At 37.5% G+C, this 24364-nt stretch overlaps 2 pseudogenes across 1 annotated transcript in view; one reads left to right on the forward strand and one right to left on the reverse strand.

The window, feature by feature from the left end:
• Nucleotides 1-24364, reverse strand: part of LOC148940178 (NFX1-type zinc finger-containing protein 1-like) — a 171224-nt pseudogene that overhangs the window by 23081 nt on the left and 123779 nt on the right. The window contains exon 14 of the transcript XR_016143460.1: nucleotides 19159-19379. The product of XR_016143460.1 is annotated as an NFX1-type zinc finger-containing protein 1-like (transcript). The remainder of the gene's footprint in view (nucleotides 1-19158; nucleotides 19380-24364) is intronic.
• On the forward strand, nucleotides 6419-16690 carry LOC148940179 (large ribosomal subunit protein uL30 pseudogene; annotated as a pseudogene).

Below are 24364 nucleotides of genomic sequence, written 5' to 3' on the forward strand. Positions count from 1 at the left end.
AATTTTGCAATTTTTTTAACTATGCGATTTTTTTAATTAATCAAGTTAGTTTACTATGAAAACGCTCTATGGCTTCTAAACGTTTCTATTTGAGCGGATAACTACACTTCAAACTTTGTGGAACAAGCATTTCTTGCATGACACCAAAATATAATAAAATGTCAAGTTTCGGAGTGTTCCACCACTCGCAAGAAAGTCCCATTGGTATTTTTGAATCCGCATGGTCAATTTAGGGGGTGGAGGGTAGGCTAATTCTCGTAGCAGCCCCATTCCGTCGTGGTAATGATTCACACTTTTAACACCTGGCGTCCGGACTATCATATAATCTACCAAGCATACAACTAACCCAAATCAGTATCAATAAATAAATGAAACCTAAAACGAACAAATATTAATAAATATTAGAGTCAAAATCAAAACGAGCATAAATTAATATGAGTAGGGTTCAAAACCCCTATGCTTTCTAAAAGCGAGAATATGATTTGTACTTTACTGAAAAAAATTCCAATTTCTGTTCGTTTTGGGTTTCATTTATTCTTTAATAGTAATTTCTGGTCTTTTTGAGTTTGAATTTTAACAGGTATTTGTATCTCCTGAGCTTAAGTTTAAAATGGCCTTTACTTTTGTTTGAAAAACTTATTTTTCGGAAAGTTTTTTTAATTAATTACATAAAAAACCAGTCTAAAGTTATTATGTTAAAATATTTATAAAGCAAATAGCAATAAGTTGAATAGTCTATTCCGTAAAGATAAGTCAGAATTCCTGACTGACCGTTTTAGAAAAGCAGAAGGTAACCCTATTGAGACTAAACCCATCGCCACGCCGATGAGGGAAGACCGGCGGCGGCGAGGTCAAAAACAGCGCGCCGCGCCTCCGGTAAGATGTCGGCGGCGCGATCAATGTTGACCGCAAACAATAATGTTTTCATCAGTCTTTCTCAAATCACAGCTTAAATTTACAACAGATTCGAGCGTTCAATGAGTTCAAAATTCACAAGTCGCTGGCTGGAAACTGGTCTTCTTCGTTATTCATCAAGAGAAGTAGAAATCGGGTAGAAACGAAATGGCTGTGGAGTTACAGAACCCTTGCATAATAAGAGCAGTTGAAGTATCGATTAGCTATGTATTCTTAACATAAATAATTATCAAAGTTAGTAGTTTTTTTCATCGAGAATTACTGCATACAAAACTTCAAATACCGCATCACAAAATTCGTCAGTTATTTGGGTAAGAACTTCGAATTTTAACTTTAAACTTAGAAGCTTAATTTTTCATAATGCCCTTTGCCTATATCTGTTTTGTCACCTTTAAAACAGTTGAAATGGGCGACTTTGATATTGTTTGTTTTTTTTTGCTCTTTTGAATTCCTAAAAAGCCTTCTTGTATTAAAAACTGGTTTGTTATAAAAATAAAAAACCAATTACATTTTAAAGTTTTTTTTGGATTCTTTATAGAATATATGTCATCTGGGCTAAGGCTGAACTGCTGCTTTTTTATTGCTTTTGGCTGCTCTTTTGTATATTATTCTTTTTTGGGGGGGGGGGATTCATTCCAAATTATAAACTGATAAATACATTATATAAGTCAAATTATAAACTGCATCTAAAAGGAGTAAATTTATCAAATTGAAAAATGCATGATGAAGACTTCACATGAGAACACTTCAATTACAATGAAACAAAAAAACACTTAATGGTTTATTCGGTATGAAGAAAAATGTAGTGCCAGCTATTTTCTTAGGTAAAAAATGAAAAGCTCATCCGTTTTTAATGTAATTAAATGAAATAATATGCAGACTGAAGTAGCCCCAGGAAGATGTTGAGATTTTCATCCTAGTTCGTCACTTTTAATCCAAGCAAAATGTTAGGACACTTAGTATCAGTTATTGGGTTTAAGCTTTGATTTCCAAATGCTCACAAAAATTACCAAATTTAAGAAAGTCGCAACAATAAGTCACCTGTGGTCAAAATACTCAAAGACTCCTCTTTGATTACCACCCAGGCTCAAAGCGTCTGCTGTGGTCATTTCCATGGAAATCTCCAAAGAGTTTCTTTTTAAAATGACTTTCAAGCGTAGTTAGGGGTATTTAGCCTTTTTTGCTTTTCTTCAAAGCTTTGAAAAAAGTGTTATAATATTCCAAATGTTACATTTGTTATATTTGTGCATATTTTTGGTAATCATTTTTGGGGTGATCGAATTTTTTAAACCACCGTAGATACGTAAGAACGTTGCAACATCTAGTACCCTGAGGTCATAAGACTGTCAAAGACTCGTCCTTGAACCTCCCAAATTGAAAGCTTTTATTATGACCTGGCCTTTTAATGTAACTTGGGCACTGGACCAGGGTTCCATTGCCACTTGAGCGCAAAGTTAGGTGGGGTTGTCGATATCGCTTTCATCACACTAATTTGTTTAAGTGTGATTCTGCCTGGTAATTAAGAATGAATGTTTTCAAAGTAAACCCGTTTCACCAATAAGAAAAAAAACGGGTTGGACGCATGTGTTCCTTTCCTTTTGAACAATAAAACTATGCAAGTGCTGTATCAAGCATAATTCACAAAATCTTTTTAATTTTTGTCAACTTTTCAACTTTTTGACATCCCTGCTTTCAATAAAAAAAAAAAATCAAGGTACTATCACTTAAATATAATAGCCACCTATGCCTCCCCCCCTCTGGATACCATCTTGATAGGATACCGTCTCTGCTTTAAATAAAAAATAATAAACTTATTGGAACCCCTGCTTTCAAAAAAAAATCGAGGTATTATCATTTAAATATGATAGCTCACTACCCCCCCCCCCCCTCTGGATACCACCTTGATAGGATGCCGTCTCTGCTTTAAATTAGAAAAAAATTAACTTTCCGGGATCCTTGCTTTCAATAAAAAAGATTTCGGGATATTACCATTTAAACGTGATACCTCCTTACCCCCCCCCCCCTCTGGGTACCACCTTGATAGGATACCGTCTCAGCTTTCATTAGAAAAAAAAAATCAAAAAAAATCACTATATGGTTCAAACAAACACGCAAAATAAGGTTAAACAGCTTAGTGTTCCTTGAAAAAAATTGAGGGTATGAGTAAAGTGGTACTAAGACAACAACAAAAATGTCGAGATTATTCAGATATACCTCAAATTATTGGAAAACTGAGTCATAGTTTCGCCGTGACATTCAATAAGATCCAAAGAATCTAATTAAAAGGAAGCACACACAAAAGCCAATTTAGGCCAGTAGCCTATGAGAAATCGCAAAATACCCAAGACAATGAACAAGTCCTAATGGGGAGCCCTGGGTCTATCAAAATATTTCAATGGTTTCCCAGAGAATTTGATATCATTTTCTTCTGTCTCCACTTTAAATGAAATAAATAGTTATCTTTTTGGCATCCCTGCTTTCAATAAAAAAAATGAGGTATTATCATTTAAAAATGATAGCCCCCTATCCCCCCGCTATAGGCAATAATTTAAAATTTATTTATGAATCATATTTTTTGGGTAACTTCTGGTTCAGTCTTTAATTCCCCAACCTTGTATATAGCTTAGTCTATAGCTAAATTTCGTCTCGATAGAAGGTTGTTTTGTTTTTTTTGGGAGGGGGGAGGGGTAAAAATGTTTCATAAAGAAGATTTTATTTTATATCAGGCGTTCAACAATTGAGTATTAAACATTAAGAAAATCTTATCTAAAAACAGCAAAAAAATAAAAATATGCAAACTTAGAAACAATCTGTCGGCTGTCAATTTCAAAATCCAACTGAAGGCTGAAGCTGTATAGTTGTGAATGCGTTCTATAATTCTATTCAACTTGAAAATAAATTTTTTGACAACGAACGATGTAAGAAATAGCCCCCGAGGAACTGTATTCGAAATGATTTAAATTCATTTCATAAAGACGATGCTTTTTTTGTCAACATATGAAGAACTGTGTATATCGCAATATATGCAATTGTATATTACATCTGTCTGGTTTTTATGCAAAGTAACAAAAGAGACGAACATTAACGAACAAGAGAGTAGTGAAAAATTAATGTATGCAAAGTAATATTTGGCAGGGAAAGTCACTGGTGATAAATCGCTAGGGGTGGCACCGTGATTGCGTGATTTTCTGGGATTCGGGGAACCAAATTTTACATCGGGGTGACGCATAGATTTTCGGGGAAATACCCGAAAATTCGGGGATTGTGCAAGCCCTGCTTGATTTCTAATCAGGAAAATCGAAATACTAAACCACACGAGAAGGAAAAGCTCCGACTTTGCGATTGACGCAATAAAAAATTACCGCAAAATTAATTTAAAGTCGACCGAACGCCACCGCCACTACCTGCGGCGTTATGACACTTCGGCGGCGTTCGACCGGGCTTCGCGTCGGCGGCGTTCGGTCGATCCGCTGGCACGGCGCCAGGGTCTAATTGAGACTAGGAATTTTATAAGTCTGTGATTAAGCCGAATAACCCCGATGATGTCTTTAATTTCGCTGATGATGAAAATATTCGGCAAAGAGCCGCATGCATCTGTGACCATTCTTCTAGTATAGCAGACAGGATAGCATCATAGGTTGCAAAATATACGGGTGATGGACATTTTACTCAATTTGTGCCTGAAAGTAGTGATGTATGTACTTGCAACGGTTACTAGACAAGAATTGAATGATTTGGTAAGGAGTACACGAAATGGTGCAGCAGGACTGAATATTTAAAAAATTTGGCAAGTTCTTGTGATTTCAATGCAGATTTCAAAACAATTTTTCTCCGATTGTATAATTTTTTAAGCATAGTTAAAACTGAAATTCGACTGCTCTCAAGTTTCCTATAAAAAAAATGTTGGATCAAAGCAGGGTTTTGCTTGTGTCGGTAAATGGAACAAATTATTGGTAGAAAAGATTATTGCGACCAGGAGTGAGGTGAATGCTCGATCTTTTCTCTTTCTTTCTTTTTTTTCTTCCCCCTTTTCCTATGTTTACGGCGCCAGGTAGTTAAAGGTATTTGATATGCCACAATCCATTTACATTCTCTTTCTTATTTTTTTTTTTTACTTATTTAATGATATTAATCACGTTTTAGGGGTTGATATACTCCGAAAAAGCGAAAGATTAAAGAAAGTTGTGTTTTGTGGGGTTTTTTCTGTGTTTTGTTTGAACAAACACCGTATTTAATCTAAAAATCTAATCTATCGGCCCTTCACCGTTTCAGGGATATTACATATACGTCCTTTCGACAACCTAGATGAACATACATTCTTTCGACTTAGTTGAACATCCGACTGAATATACCCTAAAAGTTTCAAAAAACTACCATTAGCTCTTCCTGAATTTTCACAGATAAGCTCTTTTGACAACCTGCATGCACAAAGTGTTCTTTGATATAGTTCTGCATTCACCCCAACATATCCTGACAGTTTTTACATAACACTCTTAGCCTTCCCTGACATTTTCGAAATACACTCTGTTAACAACATCCATGCAAAGTACGTATTGATTAAATCAGAATCCACTTCAGCATTCCCTGGAAGTTTCACCTTTCCCTTTATCAACTTACCCTAAAAGTTTCAACTTAGAAACGTATTATCTTCCAGTGATACTACATCTATGCCCTTTTGACAACCTGGATTTTCCTAAACTCATTTAATTTAATTAAGTAGTAGTTGTAATAGTAGTAGTAATAGTTGTAGGAGTAGTAATATAAGCATTAGTAATAGTAGCAGCAACAGTACCAGTAGTAGTCCTGAAAGTTTCAACTTAGTATCCTTAGTCCTTCCTGAAATATTGCAGATATGGCCTTTTGAAAACCTGCATGAACACAACATATTGTGATTTAGTTCAATATCCTTCTTAATATTCCTTTAGAGTTTCACCTCAATGCCCTTATACTGAAGATGCGTCCTTTTGAAAGTCTGGATGCACACAGTTTTGATTTAGCTCAATATTCACCCTGAACATGTTCTGGAAGTTTCAACTTAATACCCTTAGCCATTCCTGAGATATCTTAGATACGACCTTTTAACAACCGGTAATCAAATGGGATGTTTCAATTTAGTTCAGCATCAATAAGAACATGTCCTTAAAGTTAAAAATTAATACCCTTCACTGTTCCTAGGATATTGCTCAGACACCCTTTTATCAATCCGAATACCCCATCGTTCCTTTTGATTTAGTTTTACAAACCCCTCAACTTTCCCTGAAAGTTTCAACTTAATTCTATTGAGTTCCTCAGATATTGCATCAATGCCGAGGGGTTGTAAAAATAAATCAAAAGGAACAATGGCTATCAAATTGTAATAAATACAAGATAAAAGGTGTAGTATGGGTCCTGAGAAAAAGAAAGCTCCTCCCCTCTAATTGCACAAGCAATAGGTTGTTTTGTAAAATTTTACCTGATTCTGAAAAGCAAATTCTCTAAAATAGGATAAATCACAACTTGAAATATGATTGAAAATAAGGAGAAACCTTCAGAGGGTGCCTTGGCAGGTGCTACTAAGCTACCAAAAGTTCCTGAGACCCTTCTTAAAAGGAGAAAGAAGCTCCAAGAAAGCAAGGCTCTTACAACTAAAAAGGCTATTGATTACTTGAGAGCTCGTCGAGCCCGTCGAGTAGAGATTTTCAGAAGAGCCAAAAAATTCACCAAAGAATACAGAGACAAAGAGCGGGATGAAATCAGACTCAACAGAGAGGCTAGGAAGGAAGGCAACTTATATGTCCCAGCTGAATCTAAGTTGGCATTTGTTATCCGAATTCGGGGTATTAACCAAGTGGCGCCCAAAGTGAAGAAAACTCTTCAGTTCCTTCGTCTTCGCCAGATTAACAACGGTGTCTTTGTGAAATTGAACAAGGCAACAATGAACATGCTGAGGATTGTCGAGCCATACGTTGCTTACGGTTACCCTAATTTGAAATCCGTTAGGGAGCTTATCTACAAGAGAGGCTTTGCCGAGGTTCAACAGAGGTGCATCCCTATTACTAGCAATGATATTGTTGAAAGAAAACTGGGTAAAGTCAATATTACTTGCTTAGAAGACTTGGTACATGAAATTTTCGCAGTTGGCAGTAACTTCAAGTATGCCTCCAACTTAGGGGTCGGCGCCGTTTCTGTTTCTGTTTCTGTTTTTTTCTACCGTTTTCTGTTGTGTTTTTTTTTGGGAAAACGGAAAAAACAGAAAAAAGGTAGCCGTTTTTTAGTACCGTTCCTGTTTCTATTTCGTTTTTTTTTCTGGCCGTTTTTGCCGTTTGTGTTTTTTTTAAACCCGTTTTACTTCATTTTCCGTGTTTTTATTACGAATAGCACCATAGCGCAGCCTAGCGACTTTTATTAGATTAGCGATACTTGTCATCTATCGAAAAGCGCTGTCTTTACGTCTTCCGAAGAAAAGATTTGCTAGTGAAGAAAACATTCGCCATAGTAAAAATTAATCTAAAGCAGTCTACTTGGATTTACACCTTTGGTTAGTCTTTGAAAGTAGATGGTTACCTGGTTGGGTAAAGGTGCAGATTAGCTACCCCAGTAGCGTAGGGTGCAGAGGCCCTGTAAATAGAACCAGGATATACACTAAAAATAGATTTGTTTACATCCAGCTTCTACTGAACCCTATCTGTGCAAATTTACAGCCCAATTGACTGAATAATATACAGTAAGTAATAAGTTGTTTTTATCAGGGGTTGCTAAACTGCACCTTCACCCAGATTAGTTCCCCTATGGTGTAGGGCACAGAGGCCCTACCAACAGAACCAGGATATACAGGGTGAGTTCCAACCATTTAATTTTCGTAAGCCTAGTAAGCCCTGTAGCACTAGTAGAAGCGGAACTACAGAAAATGTTTGACACACACTGGTCTTATATAGGAGATACTAAACAAATCTAGCTGATTTTGCCTCTGCATGTGCTGCAGGGCTTACTAGGCTTACGAGAAGTAAAGCGTTGGAACCCAGCCACAGTACGAGATTTGAATTTATCCTGTTTCTACTGGACAGTATATGTGCAACTTTACAGCCCAATTGACTGAATAATATACAGAAAGAAACAAGTTGTTTTATCAGGAGGAACTAATATGCACCTTTACCCCTGGTTTCTTACATCAACATAATTGAATTAGTTGATTGAATTTTATAATCAAGGGACTGTTAAACAAAGGAGTAGGCTGAAGATGTTGATGATCTACCCTTCAGCATGAGGGTATAAAATTTCCAAATGACATGTGGATTTTAGGCATGTTCACTTGCAGCACCTTGCAGGAAGGAAATGTGAATAGCCTCGATATTCTTTACCCTGCAAATGTCATATACTTTAGTAAACATTTGGAGCACCTTATTTCCAATGGTCTAATTAGTCAATCTATTATCTGCATTATAAAATATTCTAGCTACATCAGAGAGTCCTGGGCTTACGGTTTACCATTTCCTGCTATTATTAATATTAAACTTTTATTTCCCTTAATATACCATATGAGGAGTATTCACAAATACAGAAAAAAGATACTTGCTTATGGAATAAAATTATGCTCTGTCCTACAGAGAAGTGTCTTTTTTACTTGAATTGTTGTTCTTTCATACTCTTATTTGCAATCACAGGAGTAACTAAACCTGCACTGCTCCATGCACTTAGTAATGGTATGCTTTGCAGGTACCGATACACATGCTGTCATAAATGGCATCAAATCTGGCATCAAATATTTCATCAAGTTCTGACTCAGAACTTGGAGAGGGCCCTCCATCAAGGAAAGTCAAGTTCTGGGAGCAACATGGGACCAGGAATAAGGGAGCAGCTGTAATTACCTGCAATTACTGCAAAAAAGATGTGAAGTCAACAAAGGGGTCTGCAACATCGTTTGCTGTGCTAAACACAAAATTGCTGAACAACCTAAACCAAGTACTGTTCCAAAGAAGTCACATTCTACAGCCTTGTCTCAGCTCAGCATGCCGATCACCTCATGTGAAACTAACCCAACTCGATTTGAAGGCACTGGAAAGAAAAGGGACATAAGAAATTTTTTTAAGTCAACAAATCAGCAGCAGCTGAAGCTGAACAAGTTGTGTAGAAAAACGGTTTGCATTGACAAGCTTCCTATTTCAATATTTGAAAAACCATGAGTAAAGGCTCTAATCTCTAAACTTACAGCAGGTCTTACTGGCCCATCAGCTCGTACTGTTGCAAGACATCTAGTAACAGAAAAGAAAAGGAAGGTCAAGCAGCTCAAAGCTGAACTCCAGAAAGTCCGGAAAGTGAATTTGACCCAAGACTGCTGGTCTTCAAGAACGGGGTCTGGCTTTCTAGGTATTACAGCTCATTATGTGATGAAAAGCACTGATGGCAAGCTAACTTTGGTGCATAGAATCCTTGAGTTTAAGAGACTAAAAGTTGCTCACACTAGCGCCAATATTCTTCGTGTAATCCGTAGTAGCCTCCAGAAGTTCATAATTCTACGGAAAGTCTACTTTATAATTACTGATTCGGGAACTAATATAGTAAAGGCTCTCAGAGACGGTGAAATTATACGAAGCTCATGCTTTGCACACAACCTGCATAATGTGGTGACTAATGCCCTTAAGCTGTGGGAATGCAGAAACCAGGCAGATTTAGTGAGTGTTCCCCACCTAAAGGATTCAGGATCCAGTTCAGAATCTGATGACAACGTTGATACTGCTGAACAAGATGACTTTCCTGACGTGATTGTAGGAGATGATGACATTGAAGAAACTGGGTATACCGACTGCAGTAATGATGATGATAGTAGCTCAGAATTAAATGATCCAGACCTTGACAGCGATAATGAGAGCTCAATACCTAGACAAAGAGGCGTCTCTAGTGAAGTATTGACGCTGGGACCAGCACTGGTAAAAATACGAAAGCTGGTTAGAATCCTGAAAGTATCTTCCAAATCCCACGATCTTTTTGAAGCTATCTGCAAGACATATAATCTTAGTCCTTCCATCACAAAAGACATGAATGTTCGATGGAACAGCACACTTACCATGATAGAAATGTTTTGTGCCCGAAAAGAGCCACTGCGCGACTTCTTCAACCAAACACTCCGTGACGCTAAGATTAGAGAGCTCGAACTTCATAGCAATGAGTGATCCATCATGGAAGCTGTCATTGAGGTTCTTCGCCCGTTCAAACAGGCACCAGTGATAGCTTGTGGATACAATTATGTTTCGGCAAGCAAAGTCGTGCTGATGATTAAGTGATTACTGTTGTTTTGTCAGACTCCAGATACTAGTATTATAGATAGATAGATAGATAATTTTATTCACCCACTCGATACAAAACCACAAATGGCACGAATGGAGTATAAAGAAGAAGAAAAAAAAAACAAAAAAAACACTTAACTGCAAAAAAAAAAACAAACGTTACGATACACCGCCAATAAATAAAGACATTATTACAAAAACTCAATGAGGACGAATTGCAATTGCCAGACTACTAGGCCCAAGCGACCCCAAAAATTCAGAACGACGTTTCGTCACAGCAGCAATCGGATCTGTGATACCGAACCTTGCAGACATCTTGGAATTTTTAACCCACGGTGGGGTATTTAAAAGAAATTTTGCATATTTGTAAAAAAGTGATCGAAGGTTTCTGTTATCACTAACACTAAATATATGCCAAAACGGTGATAAAGCCAGAAAGTGTGGGATCACCAGTGCATTATATAGCCTAGCTCGAATTTGTCGATTATATTTCGCTTTAGTTGAAGATAGCGCCCCGTAAGCCTTACGTGCCTTTTCTGCGAAATTACTTATTTGGCGAGCACGTGTATATGCCATGTTATGACCTATAGGCATTCCTAAGTACATTATGGAGTCAGACAGTGGAACCTCTTGAGCACCAAATTTGACAGCAAGATCTATACAATCTGCATTTCTCCTATTGAAAGCAACAATCTCGCTTTTACTTGCATTAAAAGATAGGCCTATCTCTCTATAAGCATCATCTAGAATCTGAAAATTTTCTTCAATACGAGACAAACATCTACTTAAATTAAAAATATCATCTGCGTAATTAAGTAATGTTACATCCAAACCTCGGAAAATGCAGCTCATTTGCACTAACTTTTGGGCCTCGAGAACACTATTATTATACAACCGGGGTGACGAAATTGCACCCTGCCTAATGCCCTTTCTAACCGGAATAGCTTTTGGTAATACAATCGGCCCGTTAGGAGACGGGACTTTAACTTGGACTCGAAGCTTCTTATACATATCCCGAAAAGGCAAAATAACCGATCGGTCCACACCACGTTTATGAGCAGACACTAATAACTGGGGATGTATCCCAGAATCAAAAGCACGTCTAACATCGTGACTCGCTAGAATTAGGGATTCATTCAGTTCATCAGCTTCTATTAATATATTAGCAAGAATATAATGGACGTGCTCGCGACCAACACCTTTTTTAAATCCGAACTGATTATCGGGGGTAGAACATTGAAAAGCAATATGATCAATAACTAGCAATTCCATAAGCTTACATAAAACCGGCGAAACAGTTATAGGGCGGTAAGATACGCATTCAAACGGATTTTTCCCTTTTTCAAAATAGGTGTAATTACTCCAGTACCAAAAACGTCGGGAACGAGACCAGAATTAAAGATAATTTGGAATAGAAGCTCTAAATGACTCAGGAGACCAGCAGTACCATGTACAAGATGCAACCCACACAACTTGTCGACACCTTTCGATTGTTTCTTTTTTAATTTTGAAATTGCACGAATCAGATTAGGAACAGTTACTATGTAGCCAACACCAGAACTAGGCAATTCCATGAACTTATCAAGTTCGACTTCATATTTATCTTCAAGATCTTGTTCGGGTGGAGAGAACTCAGAAGTAAAGTGGGACACCCAATCTTGCTCAGAGATCACAGGTTCGACACTATTCTGATCACCATTACGTTTAAGAAATCTCCACACAGCATTTGGATCATTACTTATCAATTGACTATGTTGATCGATCACTTCACATTTATGCTTAGACAAAATCTTAGCAAATCTGCGTTTGCTGAACAGCCGAACTTCATTTACAACACCTGATTTCGGACGACCACACTCGTTCCAGAGCCTAAGCCAAAATTTTGCACGACCACATGCTTCACTTAGAGCAGGGTTTTCGGACCACTTTGGAATTTCCGTTCCCACTCGGACTTTACGAATGGGGACCGCAGCGGCCTCGGCAGATAACAGTGCGTGAGATATTTCACTACTGTAGATGTTTAGTAGCAGCTGTTTCTCTTCATCTTGAATACATACACTCTGCTGTAGTAATTGGAACGGCACTTTAATCTTTGTGAGAATCTCATTCAATACGTAATGATAAGTAGCCAGGTCAATTTTACTCCAATTAGTTTTGATTTTCCACTTCTTTTCATTAGTTGGGGGGTTAGGAGAGGCAGGAATTACTCGAAAAGTGTTTATAATTGGAAAGTGATCAGACGCGCTTACGCTCAGATCTACGTGCGAATTGCCGCAAGCTGGAGATTGGATGGAACTTAACATGAAGTCGAGAGATGAAGTCGAGCCTGAGTTATGGATATAAGTAAAACACAGATCATTGTTAGCAAGACGAAGACCGTCACAGGAAGATAGGAGGATCTGTGCTCGAGCGTTAGACTCATCAGTCAAGTCACAGTTCACGTCACCAGCGACTATACATACAAGGCCCTGGCTAGAACAGCTGCCCACCGAACTCGATAGCTTACTGCAGGCTTCACTAAATTTTTTTCTGATTTACTGTCTCTGTAGTCTGTTGGCATGTACACAGAGTGGATAACAGTTTTGTGCACCTTAACAGCAACAAAAAAGTCTGAAGATTTATACAGAATGGGATTTAACCTGCTGCTAACAAGAATGGCGATTCCACCGGACGGCCTTCCCCTGCCCGATGACTTTGCAGGAGTAGCAAATACTTTGACGCCATCGTTTAGCTCAAGCAGACTAACGGCTTGATTCGAGAGGAAGTGTTCCTGCACACAGAGTACATCATTATAACATAACAATCCTTCTAACAGTGGCATTTTATCAACCACTCCACCATTTAAGTTCCATGAAACAACCCGTATAGAATCACCGATCATTGTTTAGAAATTAGCTTCTGAGCTACTGGACATTGGAAGCTGTAGCACGGGTGTCGAGAAGAACCACACAGAGCGCATTTGGGGGCATTTTGGCATGGATTGTCCCGAGAGCTGGAATGATCTCCACCGCACTTTGAACATTTCGGGGGATCTACACAAGATTTTGCTGCATGTCCGTAGGACTGACAGTTGTAGCACTGCATCGGTAAGAATTTAAATTCTGTAATGGGTAGTCGCTCGTAACCAAAAATGGGCGGAGAGTTCATTGCGATAAAGAGATGAGCGTTGCTTTCAAACTGTAATTTGAATGACCGAGTACTACCAATTTGTACGGCCTTAACACAGTTCGGTACAACTGAGCGCAGTTCGTCATCTGAAGTTTCAGTGGGAACGTGGCGGATTATTCCGAAGAAAGCGGGAGTTTTTACTTTAACACTTATAGTTGAGTCACTTTTACCCACTGCCTCAGCCAGGGACTCGGCAGCATTCTTGTTGTTCAAGACTACTCTCCATTCAGATTTCCTATGTTTCAGCTCCACAATGTTCGAACTAGTATCACCACATACTCTGTCCAAATAGGATTTCCGAGCGCTAGGGTTCGAAAGATCTTTCGGGGGATTCTTCAAAACAACCGCATATGACAGTTTCGACATGATCGTGTTGGTTTCTGCCGCAGGCATAGCAGAGACAGAAGGAGAGGGATTAGAATCCACGTAACTATCGAACTTAGCACACAATTCGTTTACTTTCCGGGTTAGGGTAGCCGTCACTTCTCCCGGGATTATCGGAACTTCATCAGGTTCGAAAATCACAAACCGCGGCAACGAGATATTTTTATCTTCACAAACCCGAAATACTTTTAATATGTCCAGGATATCATCGGTGTTCTTCGATCGCGCAGTAACACGTGTGGTAATTCCTGCTAGGGGCCACAATAACTCCTTCGCCATTGCAATTGCGTCCTCTGAGAAAAACTCGACTGCTTTTTTCGCTATATCCTCCGAGCGATTACCAGCTTTTATTGCACGGAAAGCATAATTCAGTAACGCATTCCAAACCAATTTCTCATTACTCCCCATCGCAACAGCCACGTCACAATCCGTAATGCAAAATCAAAGTCCGAGGGGAGGAGCCAGTTCAATAAACTACGACGTAATACAGAGCTATTTAAGCTAATAAGCGAGGGAAGCGTAGTCTCTTGCTACCTGATCCCCGCAGTTTAAGGGAGTCACACTCCCGGCAGGTACAACGGCCCTTGCGACAAGAAACTCCCCTCTTCTGCTCGCTTATTAGTAAAATTTAATAATATGAACGCACTCTAGAATCCGCTAGTTGGTCTCAGGTATATACAAACTGAAGAAGCCAACTATTCAGTGGTAAACATACTTCTGTAATCAATCAACTGTGATGGCTGAGTCAATCAATGGGCTGAAGGAACTTCTAGTTGTTCAGCTCAGGAGATACTTTTCAGCCAGTCCTAAGTTTGATATGATGCTCTTCACAAGAGCTGGCTTTTTGGACCCTGCAATTTATGAAAAAATTACACGTGTAGACAGAGAGTCAGCTCGTCAGTCCATCTCCTCGCTTCTCCAGCAATTCATCTCCGAGAAGAGAAGTACAGAAGAACTCGATCCAATCCAATTGAACTCCAAATCTTTCCCTATTGACGTCGCTCCTACTAAGGCAGGGACTAACCGAAAAGGGTCACCAGAGACTCTTGATCAAGAACACAGCTTGTTTTCTAAGTTTCTCGACACGACTGGGTTACGGATGAACTCTACGAGGCGAAATGCCAATAGTATGGGCATTGACCGCGTGGCAGCAAATATTATCAGGGCATATGAGGAGAGAGTTTCTGTGTTTTTGAGCGAGAAACGAAGATCAGGACAAAATAATTCTGATCCACTAGAATTCTGGTCTGATTACTTTTACACTTACCCGGAGTTAAGTGAAATTGGATGTATTAATCTATCAGTCCCTGCAACTTCAGTACCCAGTGAGAGTGCATTTAGTATTACTGGGTACTTTACGCGAAAGCAGTGCTCACGAATGACTGCAAAGTCACTTGAACTCCGAATGTTTTTAAGTGATAAATTTTAATTTATCTGGTCTTTTCATATATTTGGTCTTTTTGTATATTTGGTCTTTTTTATTAATCTATATCAATAAATTTTCTCTTTACTCTCTTAAATCTAAAGAAACTGAAAAAAAAAACATAAATATCTGTTAAAACGACCGTTTTTTTAGTAAAAACAGGTCGTTTCTGTTTTTAGGTAAAAAACAGGAAAAAAAAAAACAGATTTTCATTTTTTTTCACCGTTTTCGTTTCTGTTCCGTTTTTTAATTGCCGTTTTTTACCGTTTCTGTTTTGGCCAAAAACAGAAACGGTGCCCACCGCTACTCCAACTTCTTTTGGCCCTTCAAGTTGAATACACCTACCGGTGGATGGCGTGGCAAGAAAAACCATTTTGTTGATGGAGATGACTTTGTAAATTTTCTCAGACATGTACTTTTCGAAACCGAGAATCCTATCCCACTTATTATTAATACAATTGGCCACAGGCTAAGCAGACATTCTCTTAAAATCTAAGATCTCTTACTATGTGATGCTTCTAATAAACCTTCAAATTTAATTTATCTTCCATACGAAATATTACTGCAAAATTGAAAAAAAATTTGTATACAGAATGATATCTATGTATTTATTTACAAGTAATTTAAAATAACTATTTCCTTAACTCAGGTAAAGTTAATTAAAAATAATTGTTCTGAAATATACAGTATAATTTCCGTTGGGTTCAACTTTTCATGTCGGTTTTCATATTTGTATGGAAAAAACTTATTTTTTAGATTTAACCAAATTAGATCTAACTTTATTTGAATCATTTTTCAAATTTTCTGGCATAAGGCAGATTCTTGCGTTCATAATGTATTAATTAATATTCTATTTATAGTTATATAATTAATTATTTTTGATTATAAAATCGTAAGATCAAAGCCATAGACCTTATATTACAGGACCCCAAATGTTTGTAAAAAAATTACATAGAGAAACCGAAGTCGTGGGAGGAGTCGTTGAGGTTTAGCTGACTCAAAACAAATTAGGATGAAATAATTACCTTTGTGGTTTTCATTAGAACAATGAAAACGTGCCGTAATTTTAATAAATTATTTTTATAACCCGAGTCAGATTCAGAAACTGAAGGGCTCACATATAGTATAAATCTGTCGCCCTCCTGATTGAAAGCCATTATCAAGTTTGCTCGTAAGTACATTGAAAATGTTTGAGATTCAACTGGATAATATTTACTCTAAGCAAAGTTCTAAGCATAATAACGGTAAATTTTTTGCACAACTTACAGGATATTATACCGAAAAGAATTGAAAAGTTTTTGGCACTTTAGAAGTAAGGGAAGCTTAACTTTGCGAGGAAGAGTTAGAGACAGTACCAAAAAGGTACTGTCTTTAGGAAACTTTAATGAGAATATTTTGATGGACTTCGTCCTAGGGAAACGGCAAAGGATCACTTCGTCCAAGGGAAACGGCAAAGGATAGAGGAGAGCATCGAATAATTTGGGAGAGTAAGACTATCCTAGAATTAGATTATGCTGATGATTTGAGTGTCCTAGATTAAAATGAAAGATTTTTGGAGGTTTTTAGAGCTCAGGATGCAATAATAAGCTTGAGATATGTTAAGAAGACTAAGTCGCTTAGACGGAGAATAAGTGAAGGTGTAGATGTGGTGTTGGGTAACAAGGAGATCGATCAAATATTTCACAGCTTTTTTATAGTTAAAAACAATCTAGAAGAATAGGAGACTGCGAACCAAGATTAGAATATTGAAAGATACAGTGATGACAGTAGTCAAGTAGGGATCTGAAACATGGGCGCTCTAAAAGATCGAGGAGGATTTGTTGGATGCTTACCAGAGGATTTGTCTACGCCTTTTTTTGGGTGCCCGTCAGGCTGACCACATTTTAAACATTAAACAGTCTAAAAAATGTAACGCTATCCTTCTTTCTAGTGTTGTGATGAGAAAAAAGGTTAAGATGGCTAAGACACGTTTTAAGGAGGAAGGATGTCAGATTGCCAAAGAGCCTTCTTTTTGGCAGACCATCTAGGGTCCGACGAAAAGCAGGTCGTCCCCAAATGGGTAGGAAAGATCGTAAGGAAATGTTTAAGGGAAATTGGATCTTCTCAGGAAAGTGCAAAGAGGAAGGCTTTGAGTAGATTGGGGTAGAGGAGTGCCTCGCGTAGCAGTGCTGGCCTCAGGTACTGCAGTGTTAGTAGCAGTAGCCGAAGCAGTACCATTTTTACTGACATGTTGAAAACATTGGAAACAAAGGTGCTCCTGCTAATACGTGCCTTGATTCAGGGTGAGATAAGATAAGATAATATTTATTTTCCAAAGGCTATCACAAGCTCTAATAAAGCTGAATTCGCTTCATATGTCAAAAAGAAATAGACAAAGCAAAACGAAAAAACAAATAATACAACAAGAAAAGAAACACCAATCAAGCATAAAAATGTTCGATAAGAATTTAACAAATGGCTAGAATAGAAACAGAAAAATAGAAGAAGAAGGGGTAGGGGATAAAAGAAAATCACAGTCAAGAAGAAAAATATGGCCGAAACCGTGTTCAAGGTCAAATACATAAAATAAAAAAAAACTTAAAATCAAGCCAAATTAGTTGTCAAAAGAAATATTTACAATTAAAGAAAGGAAAACAATTAAAGGAGGAAAAAAATTAAAATTAAAGGTCAGAAAAGAAATTTAATATAAATAAGTATCAACAAAAGAGAAAATAAAAGGGACAAAAATAAAGAGAAAAAAAATGACTCATGATTATTGTGAACATACACAACAACTAAAATAAGGGACGGAGGAGTTAATTTTGGTAGAGAGCATATTTGAGGAATTGTTTAGGTACTCCAAAATAAAGGGAATAAAACTTTTCCGGAACCTCTCAGTAACGGTATGGATAGGTGAATCTGTTGGAATTGCCAAGGAAGCTAAGCGGGGGAGACGGGGTCTAATGGGGTCATGTAAATCAGGAAAGATGACCTCAGTACGAGGATTAGATATTACGGATTTAGTAAAACGCGAACAAATTTGTACTCTCTTTACTTTTAATATGATAATACCTGCAGATTTATGGAGGAAGGAGTATGAAACTTTGCTTTTTTTATAGATGATTTTGATTAAATTGTTTAGGTCCGAGTGGATTTTGTCCCTAGGTTTGCTTGAAAGATTCGCATTCCAGATTAGGGTCACATAGTTTCATAGCAGCCTCATAAAGGATTAATAGACACGGAGGGACTTCATTCGGGGTCAATTAAATCTTCTTAAAATTTTTGAAGTGGACAACAACGGGTTCGCATCTATGATAATATTGGAAACATGAATATTCTCACTCAGAGAATTTGAAGTCGCGATACCAAGGAGTTTAAAATGTGTCACAAGCATTTTGGGTGGGCTAGGGTCAAGGAAAGCGGGAGTGGATTTCAAAAAAATTATCGTCATTATATTTGATTTGGTGGAATTTACTTTAATATTTAGGTTCTTAGCTTCATCCGAAATGTGGGTTAGGATTTCGAGGGGGTCACTTTTAGTATTCCTGTGACATACATCAAGGATCGACAAGTCATCCACGTATTTCAACCTTTGGGGAAAATCCCTACCAATATCGTTAATCATGACTAGAAATAAAAGTGGTCCCAATAAGGGTGCTTAATATGTTAATGGTAAGAGGTTTCCCAAAATCAGTGTTTGAGGACCCTTCCACCAGAAAAAAAATTAAAAAAGGGATATAAAAATACAGTTTAATTTGCAAAAATTCATATAATGTACCTCAAGAACTATTTAAAGCACACAACTTCATATGAAAAAAAGAAATATCCTTCCCCAACATCAAAAAGATTCCCAGAAATACTAGAAACTTCCCGAAAAGTCCTAAATGTATTGACAGCTTCAGAAAGAAAGGACTGGCCCTGCAGCCTAACGCTTAATAATGCTAGAAAATGAAGGTAATGAAACAATCGAAGTATTATTGAAACTAATCAAGTCCGGGCACTTAAAAAACACTTGGCTAACCAAAATACCTTGCATCGGCGTCAGTTTCGTTCCCAAGTAAAATGAATTCTTCTAGTTCAGCTTTGTTGCAGATTCGACATTGCTTTGGACATAACTCTCCACATAAACCAATGCATGGATGGCCGCAGGAAAGAGACTCTTGACAGGGTTCATCACAGGGGTCACGCTCACACATTTCTCCACATCTCAAGTTGCATTTCTTATGAATGCAAGTCCAGGCACAGGGTTCCTATTTTAAAAACTTTTAGCCGAGAATTTAACAACGTTGACAATATTGCACTATAAGTAGACTGATCTACAAGAATTTGGTTGCAGTTCAAACGGCAGATAATATTTTATACATAAAGAAACGTATTCAGGAGGGTCTATCTTGGTCAATTCAGCCAATCAATATCTGTTCTGCCATATCAAAGAGCTGATGAGAGAAAGATGAGTGAAAAAAAGACCTAATGAGGAAAACTTATGAAAGGAAGCTTGGTTTATTTCTCAGCAAAAAAGAAAAAGAAAAAAAGGAACAACCAATGTCACCAGGCGTTATGGAGCAAAACCGCTGAAAAAATTATAAAACTCAAAACAGAAATATAAGTTTTTATCTCGTTTTTTACTTTCGTGTTATAATGAGCCGAGAACAACAGAGCCACTTCTGAAAAATATATTTATTTTTGTACATTCTTTTTAAAATTAGTCGATATTCTGCAATCTAGCCTACCACCCACCATTTTATCACAATAAAAAAAAGCATTAAAAACAGAAGGACCTGCTTTCTGTCACGACAGTGGTGTCAATTCACGAAAATTTCAATGTGGATTAAAAACGTATTTTTCAAAATCTGGGAGGAGGGCAAACTTCTTTTCTAGAAAAAAAATATACCAATAAAATCACTTTCAATAAAAATACCTCCAAATAGTATTATTCAAAATCCAGAAGGGAGGGGGTAATTCCCCACCGTGAAACTCCTCCAATTGAAATCAATGTGACAATCACAAGTTTTATTTGTTAGTTTTGAGGAAAAAATCTAGAATAGAAAACCAAATTGTAAGAAATTAAAATAAAGTTTCTCTTGAATATTAGTTTCTGCCGGGTAGCACTGAAGTGAGAACTGGGTTTACACCAGGGAGTAGTGGCACTAGTGACACCGGGAAAAGTGACCCTAATTTGAATTCCTATTAAAATCATAACACGCTTAAGTTCCTTCTTTGAAGAATTTCCCAAACTCTAAACATAGAACTTGTTGCGCAACACGATGCCCTATTTTATACTGGGGTTACGAAGAGCTTGATAGCACCACTTCAGAGTGGCCCTGAATAGGGCTAGCAAAACAAGCTTTTCTTAAACCGCTCCAATAGTTTTTATGCTACAGGCTTGCAACAATTTATGTGAGACTCTAGAATCTATATATTTTTGAAGATTTACGTGTAACTGAACCTTCGTGTAACTTAATGCCGGGTAACTGAACTCTGTGCAACTGAACCCATGTAACTGAGCCTTCGTGCATCTCACCCAGGTGTAACTGGACACCCGTCTAGCTCAACTCCTGTCAAGTGAATCTTCGTGTAACTGAACCATCGTGCGACTGAAACCCATTTAACTGAACCTCCGTGCAACTCAGCCCCCAGACAACTGAGCCCTCTTGCAACTAAACCCACGTTTAACCTGATACCCGTAAAACTGAACATAACTGAACCCTCACGCAACTGAACCCTCGTTTAACTGGACCCCCGTGAAACCCAATCCCATTAAACTCAACCTTCGTTCCACTGAAGCCCCGTCCACTCGAACCCATTCTTTCAAATGAATCTTTGTGCAACTCTACCCCCACGCAAATGAACCCTTTTGCTACTAAACCCATATTTAACTTGAAACCCGTGCAACTCAACTTAACGGAACCCTCACACAACTGAACCCCTGTGCAACTCAACCGCATTAAACTGAAACCTCGTTCCACTAAACCCCCGCGCAACTTAGCCTCATTTAACTGAACACCCGTGAAAGTCATCCCCATTTAACTGAACACTCGGGGAACTTATCCCCATTTAATTGAACCTCTATGCAACTCAGCCCCTTTTAAATGAACCCCCGTGCCACTCAGCCCCAAGTAGTATCCCCTTAGGCACACCAATCAGGCCCATATCCCATTGCTACAAGCGGGTCGCTATCCCGACATTCCGAGTAGAGCCCTATCCCAATGTGCTATTGGAGTTGCTAGTCCCTTGCATCCAACTAAAATCTTCTACGAGATTTAATATTTTTCCGGAAACAATTATTCTCGACGAAACTCTAAAATGATTACAAGCTTGCCCATAGTGTTATCGCAATTTCCATGGTGATAAGAATAATTCTTGGATATGCTTGCCATCTACAAAACCAAAGTCATAGATGTCGTTATTGTTAACTAGTTATATACGGCGACAAGTTTCCTTTTCCAACGACACATTTTTTAGCTTCGAAACAGTTTTCCACTGATCTTATGAAATGTAAGTCTTATGTATGAACCGAACGTGAGACCCTTGTTTTCGTATGGTAAAAAAATGAAACGTTACTCGACTGAGCCAATAAGTCGTTGATGATATTATGTTCTTAGAAATACATTCTAAGGCAATCAATGTATCGTTTCTAGGACGCTGGCCAACTGATGTCAAGCGTCACAATATCATAACAAGTTATTTGCGCAGTCAATTTCTAAATTGGATTTTTGGTAAGTGTTATCAATGATCTGTTTCCGGGCATCTTTTCGGCATCATTCCGAGAATATGCATACCACGGTGGTTTGAGATGCTAACTGGACAGACTCATTCTTGTGATGGTTAATGAAACTTGTTTCGATCTCTTTCATTTGTATAAACAGATAACAGCTAGAAAAAAAATGGTATTTATGGTTTTTATGGGTATTTCATGCAGTTGCCCCGTTTTTAAGGATTCAGCCTTTCTCTTATACGTATTCAAAATTGTTTGTTCAATCCTTGATTCATATAAAATTGTGTAACAACTAGAAAAACAAAGTGGCATGTGTGGGACATAACATGCAAAATCAAACTGTCGACCATTTTATATGCCGTCAAAAATGGTTCGTACGTTCTTTGATTTGTATAAAATTATTTTAACAGTTAGCATAACAAAGTGGTTTGTGTGGAAATTTCATGAAAAGTCGTTCCATTTTTTAAAGATTCAACCTTTTAAGGAGTCAGTCTTTTTCTAACATGCATTTAAAAATTGTTTGTAAATTTTTGATTTGTATAAAATTGTTGAACACCTAGAAAACAAAATGGTTTTGTGTGGACATTTCGTCGACTCTGTTTTTTTAAGGACTCGGTCTTTTTCTTACGTGCTTTCAAAAAATGGTTTGTACATTCTTTGATTCGTATAAAAAATTTAACAGCTAGAAAAAACAAAGTAGTTTTTGTGGCATTTCATACAAAGTCGTCCCGTTTTTTAAGCATTCCACCTTTTTTCTAACATTCTGTCACAAACCATTTTGTTTTTCTAGGTCTTAAAAACAATTTTATAAAAATCAAAGAATTTACAAACCATTTTTGAATATATGTAAGAAAAAGGCTGACTCCATAAAAAAGAGGGCAATTTTGCATGAAATACCCATATGAACCACTTTGTTTTTCTAGCTGTTAAAACAATTTTGGACAAATCAAAGAATGTACGACCCATTTTTGACGGCATATAAAATGGTCGACAGTTTGATTTTGCATGTAATGTCCCACACATGCCACTTTGTTTTTCTAGTTGTTACACAATTTTATATGAATCAAGGATTGAACAAACAATTTTTGAATATATATAAGAGAAAGGCTGAATCCTTAAAAACGGGGCAACTGCATGAAATTCCCATAAAAACCACTTTTTTTCTAGCTGTTAGTTGTTTATACAAATGAAAGAGATCGAAACAAGTTTCATTAACCATCACAAGAATGAGTCTGTCCAGTTAGCATCTCAAATCACCGTGGTATGCATATTCTCGGAATGATGCCGAACAGATGCCTGGAAACAGATCATTGATAACAATTACGGCTCAACGGGCATGAAATGCCCACACAAACTACTTTGTTTTTCTAGCTGATAAAACAATTTTATATGAGCTAAGGAATGTACGAACCGTTTTTGAATGCATGTAAGAAAAAGGGCAAATCCTTAAAAAACGGGACGACTGTGAATGAAATGCCTACACAAACCACATTATTTTTTTAACTGTTAAAACAATTTTATACGAATCAAAGAATGTACAAACCATTTACGACATAATATCATCAACGACTTGTTTGCTCAGTCGAATAACGTGTCATTCTTTTATCATAGGAAATTATGAGTCTCACGTTCGATTTCATACATCAGACATAAATTTCATAAAATCGATAGAAAACTGCTTCGAAGCTAACAAAGGTGTCGTTGAAAAAGAAAACATGTCGCCATCTATTACTGAAGTTAACAATAACAATATCTATGACTTTGGTTATGTAGATGGCAAGCATTTCCAAGAATTATTCTTATCGCCTTGAAAATTGTGATAACATTATGGGCCGGTTTGTAACCATTGAAGTTTCGTCGAGAGTAATTGTTTTGGGAAAAAAATCTAGTAGAAATTTTTCACTGGTTACGAGAGACTTGTAAATTGAGATAGGGCACCGCTCGGATTAATAGGATAGGGCACCCCTCTGAATGTTGGAATAGGGCTCCGCTTGTAGTAATGGAATATGGGCCTGCTTGGAGTGCCTAAGAGGATAATACTGCCCCATTAAACTGAACCTTCGTTCAACTTCGAACCCTCGAACTATCCTTGGTCTTCGATCTTATCACAGTAATTTATCGAAGTCTTTGATGTGTTGTGTATTTGTTTGTGTCGGTAGTTTTTTTTTACGCTCAGTCTTTCTTTTTTTGTAAGAAGGGTTTCCAAATAAATTATTATTATTCTTGCCAGTTTGGGTAGCCCCAGAACTTTTCCAAACTGAAGAAACTAGGTTAATCACAAAAATCATTGCTTGATAAACTGTTTTTAGGTTTTATTGCAAATTTTGAGGTTTTAAATTAGTGCTCTGGTAAGGACTTGCCAAAGGCTGAGTGAAAACTCGGATTTTATACCCAATTCTCTAAGCTCTTTCAGTTTGATTTTGAAGCTACATAAAAGCATTTTGTTTGGGTCATTCCACATGAGATCAACCAGGAAATTCTACTCACCTTTATAAGACGGGAGAAATAGATCACTAATTT

Source organism: Artemia sp. Qi Xiang Cuo, chromosome 20 (genome assembly GCF_049724085.1).
Source record: "Artemia sp. Qi Xiang Cuo chromosome 20, ASM4972408v1, whole genome shotgun sequence".
Lineage (NCBI taxonomy): Eukaryota > Metazoa > Arthropoda > Branchiopoda > Anostraca > Artemiidae > Artemia > Artemia sp. Qi Xiang Cuo.